The sequence below is a fragment of the Schistocerca serialis genome, chromosome 3 (assembly GCF_023864345.2).
Source record: "Schistocerca serialis cubense isolate TAMUIC-IGC-003099 chromosome 3, iqSchSeri2.2, whole genome shotgun sequence".
NCBI lineage: Eukaryota > Metazoa > Arthropoda > Insecta > Orthoptera > Acrididae > Schistocerca > Schistocerca serialis.
This window is the reverse complement of record NC_064640.1, coordinates 546,054,894-546,067,662: the sequence shown is the minus strand read 5'-3', so window position 1 is coordinate 546,067,662 and position 12,769 is coordinate 546,054,894. Positions and strand designations below refer to the sequence as shown.

General features: G+C 32.5%; 3 long non-coding RNA genes across 3 annotated transcripts in view; 1 reads left to right on the top strand and 2 right to left on the bottom strand.

Moving 5' to 3' along the window:
- Positions 1-12,769, bottom strand: part of LOC126470429 (uncharacterized) — a 188,173-nt gene that overhangs the window by 24,188 nt on the left and 151,216 nt on the right. The window lies entirely within an intron of this gene.
- LOC126470432 (uncharacterized) overlaps positions 1-12,769 on the bottom strand; it is a 56,719-nt gene that overhangs the window by 8,848 nt on the left and 35,102 nt on the right. The gene's annotated exons all lie outside the window — the stretch shown is intronic.
- LOC126470434 (uncharacterized) overlaps positions 3,233-12,769 on the top strand; it is a 255,042-nt gene continuing 245,505 nt past the window's right edge. Inside the window, exon 1 of the long non-coding RNA XR_007586194.1 lies at positions 3,233-3,432. This is a non-coding gene — a long non-coding RNA (uncharacterized LOC126470434). The remainder of the gene's footprint in view (positions 3,433-12,769) is intronic.

Below are 12,769 nucleotides of genomic sequence, written 5' to 3'. Positions count from 1 at the left end.
TTGGATTCCGTAGAAACACTGGAACACGTGAGGCAATACTGACCTTATGACTTATCTTAGAAGAAAGATTAAGGAAAGGCAAACCTACGTTTCTAGCATTTGTAGACTTAGAGAAAGCTTTCGACAATGTTGACTGGAATACTCTCTTTCAAATTCTAAAGGTGGCAGGGGTAAAATACAGGGAGCGAAAGGCTATTTACAATTTGTACAGAAACCAGATGGCAGTTATAAGAGTCGAGGGACATGAAAGGGAAGCAGTGGTTGGGAAGGGAATAAGACAGGGTTGTAGCCTCTCCCCGATGTTGTTCAATCTGTATATTGAGCAAGCAGTAAAGGAAACAAAAGAAAAATTCGGAGTAGGTATTAAAATTCATGGAGAAGAAATAAAAACTTTAAGGTTTGCCGATGACATTGTAATTCTGTCAGAGACAGCAAAGGACTTGGAAGAGCAGTTGAATGGAATGGACAGTGTCTTGAAAGGAGGATATAAGATGAACATCAACAAAAGCAAAACAAGGATAATGGAATGTAGTCTAATTAAGTCGGGTGATGCTGAGGGAATAGGATTAGCAAATGAGGCACTTAAAGTAGTAAAGGAGTTTTGCTATTTGGGGAGCAAAATAACTGATGATGGTCGAAGTAGAGAGGATATAAAATGTAGGCTGGCAATGGCAAGGAAAGCGTTTCTGAAGAAGAGAAGTTTGTTAACATCCAGTATTGATTTAAGTGTCAGGAAGTCATTTCTGAAAGTATTCGTATGGAGTGTAGCCATGTATGGAAGTGAAACATGAACGATAAATAGTTTGGACAAGAAGAGAATAGAAGCTTTCGAAATGTGATGCTACAGAAAAATGCTGAAGATTAGATGGGTAGATCACATAACTAATGAGGAAGTATTGAATAGGATTGGGGAGAAGAGAAGTTTGTGGCACAACTTGACCAGAAGAAGGGATCGGTTGGTAGGACATGTTCTGAGGCATCAAGGGATCACCAATTTAGTATTGGAGGGCAGCGTGGAGGGTAAAAATCGTAGAGGGAGACCAAGAGATGAATACACTAAGCAGATTCAGAAAGATGTAGGTTGCAGTAGGCACTGGGAGATGAAAAAGCTTGCACAGGATAGAGTAGCATGGAGAGCTGCATCAAACCAGTCTCAGGACTGAAGACCACAACAACAACAATACATGCAAATGGAGCTTCTATATTTTTTATTTGTATTTATTTACATGTCGGACGAGGAATTTACTATGGATCTTACATATGCATACACACATGAATAATTGGTACAGTAATCCTATTCTTAGTCATAGCAACTGCATTTATGGGATACGTTTTACCTTGAGGTCAAATATCATTCTGAGGTGAGACAGTAATTACTAATTTATTATCAGCAATTCCGTATTTAGGAACAGATTTAGTTCAATGAGTATGAGGAGGGTTTGCTGTTGATAATGCAACATTAAATCGATTCTTTACATTCCATTTTGTACTACCGTTTATTGTTGCTGCAATGGCAGCAATTCATTTATTCTTCCTCCACCAAACAGGGTCTAATAACCCCTTAGGCCTAAATGGAGATATTGAAAAAAACCCATTTCACCCATACTTTACTTTCAAGGAGTCTATTACATTTGTATTAATAACATCATTATTAATTATACTGTGCTTGATTAATCCTTACCTCCTGGGAGATCCAGATAATTTTGTACCTGCCAACCCGTTAGTAACCCCTGTCCATATTCAACCAGAATGATATTACTTATTTGCGTACGCAATTCTACGATCAATCCCTAATAAACTAGGAGGTGTTATTGCATTATTCTTATCAATTAGAATCTTAATAATTTTATCATTTTATAATAAAACACCATTCCGAGGTATTCAATTCTATCCTATCAATCACATTTTATTCTGAATTATAGTAGTTGTTGTATGCTTATTAACATGAATTGGAAAACGACCTATTGAAGAACCTTACATTATAACAGGACAAATCTTAACAATTATCTACTTTACATACTTCTTAATTAATGTACATGTTGCAAACGCATGAGATAAACTAATTAAGGAATAATAAGTTAATTAGCTTAGGAAAAGCATATGTTTTGAAAACATAAAACTAGAAGTTGACCTCTTCTATTAACTTTTCTTTAAAAAATTCACTAAATAAATTAAATAAATAAAATCTTTAAACCAACCAAGAAAATAAAAAAATTTAAAGATAATGGCAAAAAACTTTTTCAAGCTAAGTACATTAACTTAACATAACGAAAACGTGGCTATGTCCCACAAACTCAAATAAAACCAAAGGACTTAACAGCAAACTTAATAAAAAATATAAAAGAATGAAAGTCACCACCTAAAAAAATTAAAGCTAATAATATTCTTATAAAAACAATTCTAGTATACTCAGCTAAAAAAATTAAAGTAAAACCACCTGCACCATATTCAATATTAAAACCTGAAACTAACTCAGATTCACCTTCGGCAAAGGCAAAAGGAGTACAATGAGTCTCAGCTAAACAAGAAGCAAAACAAGCTAAAGCTAAAAGAAAAGAAATAATAATAAATCAACAATAAAGCTGATAATTTATAAAATCAAACATGTTAAAACTACCAATTAAAATAATTAAAGATAATAAAATTAAAGCCAAACTAACTTCGTATGAAATTGTTTGAGCAACAGGACGAAGAGAACCTAGTAAAGAATAATTTGAATTAGAAGACCAACCAGCAATTATAACAGTATAAACACCTAATCTAGTACAACATAAAAAAACAAAAATCCATAAGAAAAAGAACACATATAAGTTAAGTAAGTGAAAATCACTCAAACAGCCAAGGAAATTATTAAATTAAAAACAGGAGAAAAGTAATAAAGTAAATAATTAGATATAATAGGAATTGGCTGCTCCTTACAATTTAACTTGATAGCATCACTAAAGGTTTGAGGAATTCCAACAAAACCTACCTTATTTGGACCCTTTAGAATTTGAATGTAACCTAAAACCTTACACTCTAATAAAGTTAAAAAAGCAACACTAATTAAAACACAAATAACTAATAAAAGAAAATTCAAAATAAACATAAATAAATCATAAAGTATCAATACTATTTGTAGAAAAAATCTGCATAAATGAATTCTAAATTCAACACATTAATCTGTCAAAATAGTAATTTAATTAGTATTAATCAATAAAATAAAAAATATTTCAAACATATGGTCCTTTCGTACTAATATGAATTAATAATCTTAGGATAGAAACCGACCTGGCTCACGCCAGTCTGAACTCAGATCATGTAAGAATTTAAAGGTCGAACAGACCTAATTACTGGGCTACTGCACCCAAAATTTTTCTTAATCCAACATCGAGGTCGCAATCTGCTTTGTCGATATGAGCTCTCAAAAACAATTACGCTGTTATCCCTAACGTAACTTAATCTTAAATCATAAATTATGGATCAAAACAACAAACATAAATAAATGATATAGTAATGAAGAGTTTATTTAATCTTCATATCACCCCAACAAAACATCATCATTAAATATAGAAAGACAAACATAAAACTATGTAAAAATAAAATGTTAAGCTCTCTAGAGTCTTCTCGTCCTAACGAAAAATTTAAGCCTTTTGACTCAAAAGTTAAATTCAAAAATTTATTAAGAGACAGTTGATTTCTCGTCAAGCCATTCATTCCAGCCACTAATTAAGAGACTAATTATTATGCTACCTTTGCATGGTCAAAATACCGCAGCTCTTTAAAAATCTGCACAGTGAACAGGCCAGACCTCAAAGTATTTTCAAGAGGACATGTTTTTGATAAACAGGTGGAAATCAATTTTGCCCAGTTCCTTGTAATAAATTCACAAGGTAAAAATTATATACAAATAAATATAATAATTCTATCATTATTACAAAAATTTTAAAATTAAATTTATAATCTTAATAAAATCCTAAAATAATTATAAAATCAAAAATAAAAATAATGAACTAAAACGTAATCTTAGAGATAGCTGGTTTAAAGCTTACTATTATATTTTATAAAACAAATTATAGGTTATTAACTTCAAAGCTTATACCTTAAAGAATAAATAGGTTAATATTTATACCTAAAAAATTAAATAATAACAATTAACTTCAAAAAATTAAATTTTTTCTTAAGAAACTAGATATCTTGGGAAACGATTAACATCTCATTTCTATAAATAATTTAATAATAATTATGATACATTAACTATAAATTATTTATAAATCAACCCAAATCGAGGCAAGCAAAGTAAATACTAAAATTTTGATAAACCCTGATACAAAAGGTACAATAACTAAAATCAACTTTTAAAAATTTAAAATAATATTTCATAAACAATTACATTACCAATAAACTATAGTCTAAAAAATCAATTCTACAAAATATACTAAGACAAAATTCGACAAAATTATTTTTATTAAATAATTAAATAAACGAAAAATAAATATAATAAAATAAATAATCAAGATATCCTGATTTGCACAGAAAAATTTTCAGTGTAAATGAAACACTTTACTAATAAGTTATATCTTGAAACGCTTCCTAGATACTCTTTCCAGTACATCTACTATGTTACGACTTATCTCATCTAAATTGAAGCTAAATTAAAATAATAAAATAGAATAATCAATAATGAGAGCGACGGGCGATGTGTACACACCTCAGAGCCAATATCAGTTAAATTAAATAAATTAAATTACTATCAAATCCACCTTCATTAATAGTATTTCACCATCAAATCCGTTATAAACAAAAATCTATAGTAACTCACCTCCTCTTAACTATAAGCTGCACCTTGACCTGAAATATTTTATAATTATAAATCTTGAGAATTATAACTCTAAAAAGATTCTCTGATAACGGAGTTATACAAACAAATAAATTAAGTAGAGTAAATCGTGTATTATCAATCACAGGGTATGTTCCTCTGAATGGAATGAGATACCGCCAAATTCTTTGGGTTTAAAGACCTCAACTAATAGTACCCTGGTAAATATAATTAACATTTAAAATAATAGGGTATCTAATCCTAGTTTATTATTCAACTTTCACAGATTCATAAAAAGAGCTAAAAATAAATTTTAACATTTCACCTTACAAATTTATATTTTAACCCTAAAAATATAAACAACTGTTTTAACCAATACTACTCACTTGTATCAATCGTACAACCGCAGCTGCCAGCACGAATTATGCCGATACTAAATCAATTGCTAAAACCAAAATCACTTGATAATTAAATCAAATTACTGCAAAATAGAACATTTAGTTTAACAAAACTTACATATAATACAAAGGAAAAGTGAATAAATAAGCAAGAATAAAACTTTTGGAAACCAAAAAAGAAATTTAAAAATTTATAGAAATAAGAAAAAATAAAAGATTCAAATATTTAAAGAAAAAAAAGAAAAAAACACAAAAAATGACAAAAAAAAGAAACGCACCCTCGAATGACCACAACAACTTCTCTATTACATTTAAATAAAGATTAATATGGAACATGTATACCAATAAATGTATTATATTCTTTCTTATTTAATCTTTCTTTTCACTCATAATAAAGAAAGATTAAATAATCTAATAAATATATTCTATATAATGATCTAAATTAATGTAATATGATATTAATATAAAATTAACTTGATATTAAGTTAACTTAAATATTAATTAGTTAAATAATCTAATTATAGAAAATATATTAAATTATATTATTATAATTAATATAATTATTTATATTAATATAAAATTTTATCTTTAATAATATTGATTATATTTATTGTATCAAATTATATTAATATTTAACATTAATTTACATATTATTATATAATTTATAATATAATAACCTATTTTAAACTAAAAACATAAGTAGCTATATTCCTAGGTAAATAAATGTACTAAAATAATCATTTAATAATTATAAAATAACATTATAGGTATTTAAATTTAATTAAATGTAATATATTAATATAAATTATTTATTATATAAATATATATTCAAATTATCCTAACCGAGATAAATTAATTAGAAATAACTAAAATAATACATAAACAAATTTTTAAAAAAATTTTTTATATATATTAAATATAAATGAAGTGCCTGACTAAAGGGTTACCTTGATAGGGTAAATCAAGTAAATAAAATTACCTTCATTAAAAATTACATAAGACGGAATTTAACTACCTCCTTTAGTATCAAAAACTAATGTGCATCATACACCTTAATGTAAAAAGGTAAGCTAAGCAAGCTAATGGGTTCATACCCCATTTATAGAGGTATCAATCCTCTCCTTTTTAAATGACCAACAACTCTACAAAACTTCTCTTCCTATTAACATTAATGATAGGAACGATCTTGTCCATTTCATCAAACTCCTGATTTGGGGTTTAAATAGGACTTGAGATAAACTTACTTTCATTTATTCCGCTCCTAACAAGAAATAAAAATATAATAATAAATGAATCATCAATTAAATATTTTATTGTCCAAGCAATAGCATCGACAATACTATTATTTTCAATTTTGCTGATTCAAATAAAGTATCCAATTGGATGAGAAACAGAATTTATTCCATCAATAATAATTAGATCTAGATTATTATTAAAGATTGGGGCTGCACCCTTTCATTTCTGATTTCCAGAAGTAATTGGAGCTTCAAGATGAAATAACTGTTTAACATTAATAACATGACAAAAAATTGCCCCAGTAATGGTATTATCTTATTGTATTCAACTAGGAACTTTCATTTGAACAATTATCATTCTAAGAATTTTTATTGGGGCAATAGGTGGTTTAAATCAAACATCTATACGACAACTTCTAGCGTATTCCTCAATTAGACATTTAGGGTGAATAATCAGATCCCTAACAGTTAGAGAAAACATTTGAGAACTATAGTTTATTATTTACTCACTATTAAGATTAATTATGGTCTTATTATTTAAGCAAATAAATCTATTTTTTATAAACCAAATTTATTCAGTCAGAAATATAAAAACTGAAATTAAATTCATAATATTTTTATCTCTTTTATCCCTAGGTGGTTTACCACCATTCCTTGGATTTCTACCAAATGAATTATAATACAATCATTGGTAGAAAATAACATAACAACTATTATGACCATTATGGTAGTATTAACTACAATTACACTTTATTCTTATATACATATTAGATTCTCAGCCCTAATTATGTAATACACAGAAAATTCATGATCCATAAAAATAAAGTCTCAAAAATCAAGAATTATTCTTCCTATAACATTAATAATTTCAACAATAGGATTAATCTCAACGTCAACCTTAATCTCATTATACTAATGACTTAAGTTAACCAAACTAATAACCTTCAAAGTTATAATTAAAAGAATAATCTTTTCGGCCTTAGTAAAATTTTACACCTTAGAATTGCAGTCTAGAATCATAATTGAATATAAGGCCTAAAGCATGGTAAGAGAGAAACATCTCATAAGTAGATTTACAGTCTACCACCTTAAATTCAGCCATCTTACCGAAAAAATAATTATTCTCAACAAACCATAAGGATATTGGTACTTTATACTTCTTATTTGGAGCATGAGCAGGAATAGTAGGAACATCAATAAGAATACTTATTCGTGCTGAACTTGGTCAACCAGGATCTCTAATTGGAGATGACCAAGTTTATAATGTCATTATGACAGTCCACTCATTTGTAATAATTTTTTTTATAGTAATACTGTAAGTAGGCTGTTTATGTTTTCTCTATGTAAGTAGGCTGTTTATGTTTTCTCTATGTAAGTAGGCTGTTTAGGTTTTTTTATGGTAACGCCACCTCTGTATGAAAATCACTGGCTGTGCTGTGTGCAGTCTGTGGCTGCTTTGCATTGTTGTAATACTCGCCATTGTAGTGTTAGGCAGCTGGATGTGAACAGCGCGTAGCGTTGCGCAGTTGGATGTGAGCCGCCAGCAGTGGTGGATGTGGGGAGAGAGATGGCGGAGATTTGTAATTTGTCATGAACTGCTATATTTATATATGATGATATCAAGGTAAATACATTGTTTGTTCTCTATTAATATCTTTCATTTGCTAACTATCCCTATCAGTAGTTAGTGCCTTCAGTAGTTTGAATCTTTTATTTAGCTGGCAGTAGTGGCGCTCGCTGTATTGCAGTAGCTTGAGCAGCGAAGATTTTTGTGAGGTAAGTGATTTGTGAAAGGTATAGTTTAATGTTAGTCAGGGCCATTCTTTTGTAGGGAATTTTGAAAGTCAGATTGCGTTGCGCTAACAAAATATTGTGTGTCAGGTTAAGGTCAGTCGTGTATAAATAGTACAAAGGGGACGTTTCATATGTCGACCCTTAGCCGAGGATACCTCACTGGAATCTTCTGATTTTTTCTTGTAGTTTGTGTAATTAGTGTAGATTTTGTTTATTGCTAGCGCGTAATTATAGAGAGAATTTCCTTTGTAGTTGTAGTTTTTCATTGTTGTACAGTAAAACAGTTGTGGCATGCATGTAGATTTGCAGCAAGTTTTTCGCAGCTGCGCTTGCAATTAACTAAATATTATTTTCAGTGCTATGTTAATGTGTTCTCTTATTGTTGCTCTTCAAATTGTGCTCTTCTGCGTTGTCGAGTGAAATATTGTGACAATAATGGCGTGTGAAAAACGTAATACTAGGCTCCAAAGTAAACTGAGAAATGACAGTGAAGACGAAAGCAGTGTGATAGCGCCGCAGAGTAATGAATTAACAGACATTCAAAGTAGTAATTTGGTAACTGTTCATAGGGAAATGGAGCGGGCGTCAAACAATGGCGTGGACAGTGAAACAATTAGTGAAGAGGGAAGCATTATCGATCGATCGGTCGGCAATAGCTCGCCTCAGGAAGCCGAAATGACACGACACGATCTCGCAAATACTGTAGATTCAGGTTTTGGATCCTCACCGTTTTCACAAATAAGTCAAGACACATTTTCTGCTGGTCAAAATGTGAATGTTGCCCACGCAAATTCACTGCCGAAAAGCACTGAGGAACATGTTTCAGACACCAGTGCATTGTTATTACAATTAATGCAACAAATGGGACAAAAGCTTGAAAAGTTAGACACAATGGAACAACACCAGAGACAAACACAGCAACAGTGAGACACAGTGGAACAAAATCTCAAAAAGTTAGACACAGTGGAACAAAATCTTAAAAAGTTAGACTCATTGGAACAAACTCTTGAACAAACACGTGAAGACTTAACTACTGAGTTACATAACATTGAATCGAAATGTCAAAAAGTCTGTAATGACGTAAAAACACAAATTTGTGAGCATTTTCAACCTATTTTTTCGCGGCATGAAAATGCATTACAGAATCACGAAGCAGCCATAAAAGAACTGCAAACCATTGTTCATGAAAATCATGAGACCTTGTGGGCTAAAATTGACTCAGTTGCATCTACCGATTCGGTTACGCAACTTGCAAAAACTCAGGAAAACTTAAAGGACACAGTAGATTCGATTTCAACACAAATGGACACTCTGAAGCTTGGTTCAGAAAAACACACTGAGGAAATCTGTTCATTATCAGAGAAAGTAGTTGAACTTTCGGATCAGCTAAATAATTTATCTACGAAGGTAGATGATAATCTGAATGACGCAAAACCGGTAGTCTTTAATGACACAGAACAGAGCGAACAAATTAGGAAACTGAAACAAAATCTGAATGAAATTGATACGCAACACCAAAGAGAAATCCGGGAAGTACAAGATCAGCTGACACAGGTAATACAAGAATTACGTATTTCAGAAGACACTCGCGCTCCAACACGGGAAGAGGGACTTAGAAATACGCAAAAGCCACAAAATAATAACACAGGGCGTTTCGGTAATTATGAAAGAAATTGGCAAGGTACACCGAATTTTGAGATGGAACCGCCGACACGACGTAACAATGACCGACATGCGACCTGCCGACATGATGATTTTGACTATAAGCTGTTCATTACTACACGTAAATTCAAAACATTTAAGAATTCTGGCAACGACATTCATCCACAAGCATGGCTCCATCAATTCTCTCATTGTTTTCCTCCCAACTGGTCATTAGAGCACAGATTAGAATTTATGTGTGGCTACTTGGAGAAGGAACCAGCTGTAAGAATGCGATCGGTAATTCACGATTGCCACAGTGAAGGAGAGTTTTACCATGCCTTCCTCTCAGCATATTGGTCTCAAGCTTCACAAGACCGTGTAAAACATAGCATCATGATGATGAAACACTTTGAACAATCTGACTTTTCCAGTCTTGTCAAATATTTTGAAGACATGTTGCATAAGAATCAGTATCTTTCAAACCCATACAGCCCCTCAGAACTCATCCGCATTTGCTTACTCAAATTGCCTGAACATTTACGACATATTATTTTAGCAGGACGTTGCAAAGACGACATTGAAGCTTTTCAGGGTCTGTTACAAGAATTGGAAATTGACACTGACAATCGGGGAACGCGGAAACAGGAGCACAACAATTACAGGTCACATCTGTCACAATTCCACGATGAAAGAAATAATAACTGGACACGACAAGGCTATTCTCACAACACATATCGTGACCAAAACAGACACCACCCGTATGACAACCGTTGGCAGAGTAGTAATAATTACAGGGAAAGATCACCTCTCCGTGGTAATGACTATCACAGAGACAATCAGAGAAACAGACAATATGGGAACCAAAATGATTATTATCAAGGGAGACAGAATAACTTTAGACGCAACGGTCCAGCGTGCAGTTACGATTCAGGGAGAAATTCTCCACCACTTAACCGACAAGAAAGAAACTACAGGAAGTATTGACATGACGACAGACGATGTGATCGTAACGACAGACCTGAATCGCATCAGAACTGGCGGGATTTAAACAGGGCAGGGCCCTCTTGTCACTGTGAATTTGTAGAAGTTAGGTCTCCAAACCCCAATAACGACGCGCGCCAACAAAGAGACAATAGGCAATGACTCACACCGCTGGCAGCCACAAAACATACTTATGAAACTGACGACGCAGCTGCCGTAGCTAGTAATTACGTAAAAATGGAAGACATTAGGGACATCTTACTCCAGGAACACGACATAAAACATAACAACATTGCATATCCTGTGATTCACATTACAGTAAATGACGTAAAATTTACGGCAGTACTTGACTCTGGGAGTCCCATTTCAGTAATCAGTGAAACAGCCTTTAGCAAATGCAACAAATCGAACGATTGCCCCACACTTCCGTTACGTAAGATTAAATTACAAGGTGCAATCTTTGGAAAAAGTGTAGATGTACGCCAACAAACGAACTTAGAATTCTTTTGTCAAAGACACAGCTTCTCTATGAAGTGTCTTATTGTTCCATTATTGTCGACGGAAATTATACTGGGAGTAGACTTTTTGAATGAATACAAAGCAATCTTAAACTTTCACGATGCTGAAATAACTTTAGAAAAAGAAGGTAAGTCAATAGCTTTGAAATTTGAAGATTGGCTCTCAAACCATGATGAGGAAATTAATCGGCTTTACGTTCTGTCAGACAACAGTTCGGAATTTTCTACGGAACTAGACACTAACAATCACTCTGCAAGTACTGACAGGGATGACATCGATGGCATATTTGAAATTAATGAGTTAATTCAGAATAAAATTCAAACAATTGAGAATTGTAATGACACTGATAGGCAGGACCTTTTTGAGATTTTACAAGCACATTCCACAGTTTTTACTCACAAAACAGGAACAATCAAGGGATTTCAATACCAATTTCGTGTTCGTGAGCATACTAAATTTTGTGTTAGACCATACGTAATTCCGGCGCATTATAGGGACCGTGTTAGAACAGAAATACAATCTATGCTTGACGAGGGCATTATTGAGCCTGCAGTAAGCTCATACAACAATCCGTTACATGTTGTTGAGAAGAAAAATGGATCGATCAGGCTTGTCTTAGATTCGAGACAAATCAATACTATCATTATTCCTGATACAGACAGGCCGCAGACGATGGAAGAACTTCTTCAAAATTTTAATGGTGTAAAAGTGTTGTCTTCCATTGATCTCAGATCCAGCTTTTATCAGATCGAACTTCATCCAGAATGTAGAAAATACACAGCTTTCCTTTGTTTCGGCGTTTGTTATCAGTTTCGGAAACTTCCTTTTGGTTTGAACATTTCTTCGGCAGCATTCATTCGTGGGTTAAATTCCATATTACCTGAGTTCTTAAATCGTCACATCACTTTATATGTGGACGATATTCTGATAGCAGAAGCTTCATGGGAACTACATAATCGCATCCTCAACAGTTTGTTACGTATTTTTGCAGAATCTGCAATTACAGTTAACTTGAAAAAGTCTGAATTCGGTAGGACAAAGGTGAAGTTTTTGGGACATATTATTTCTTCTGAAGGCATTCTGCCGGATCCTGAAAAATTAGAAGCAATCAGAGCCATTCCAGTTCCATCCACAAAAAGACAAGTCCGCAGTTTTCTAGGTCTCGTAAATTTTTACCGTCGTTTTCTGAATATGCAAATTCTTGTTAAACCAAAACTTTGTTCTCTCACTGGAAAAAATACTATTTGGAACTGGGACGAACAAGCACAGTTGGAATTCAATTCTTTGAAAGAAGCGTTCCTTCACGCGCCAAACTTAGCTCATCCAGATCTGTCACAAGATTTCTGCCTTAGCACGGATTCTTCTAAAGTCGGTCTTGGTGCCCATTTATTTCAAGAATC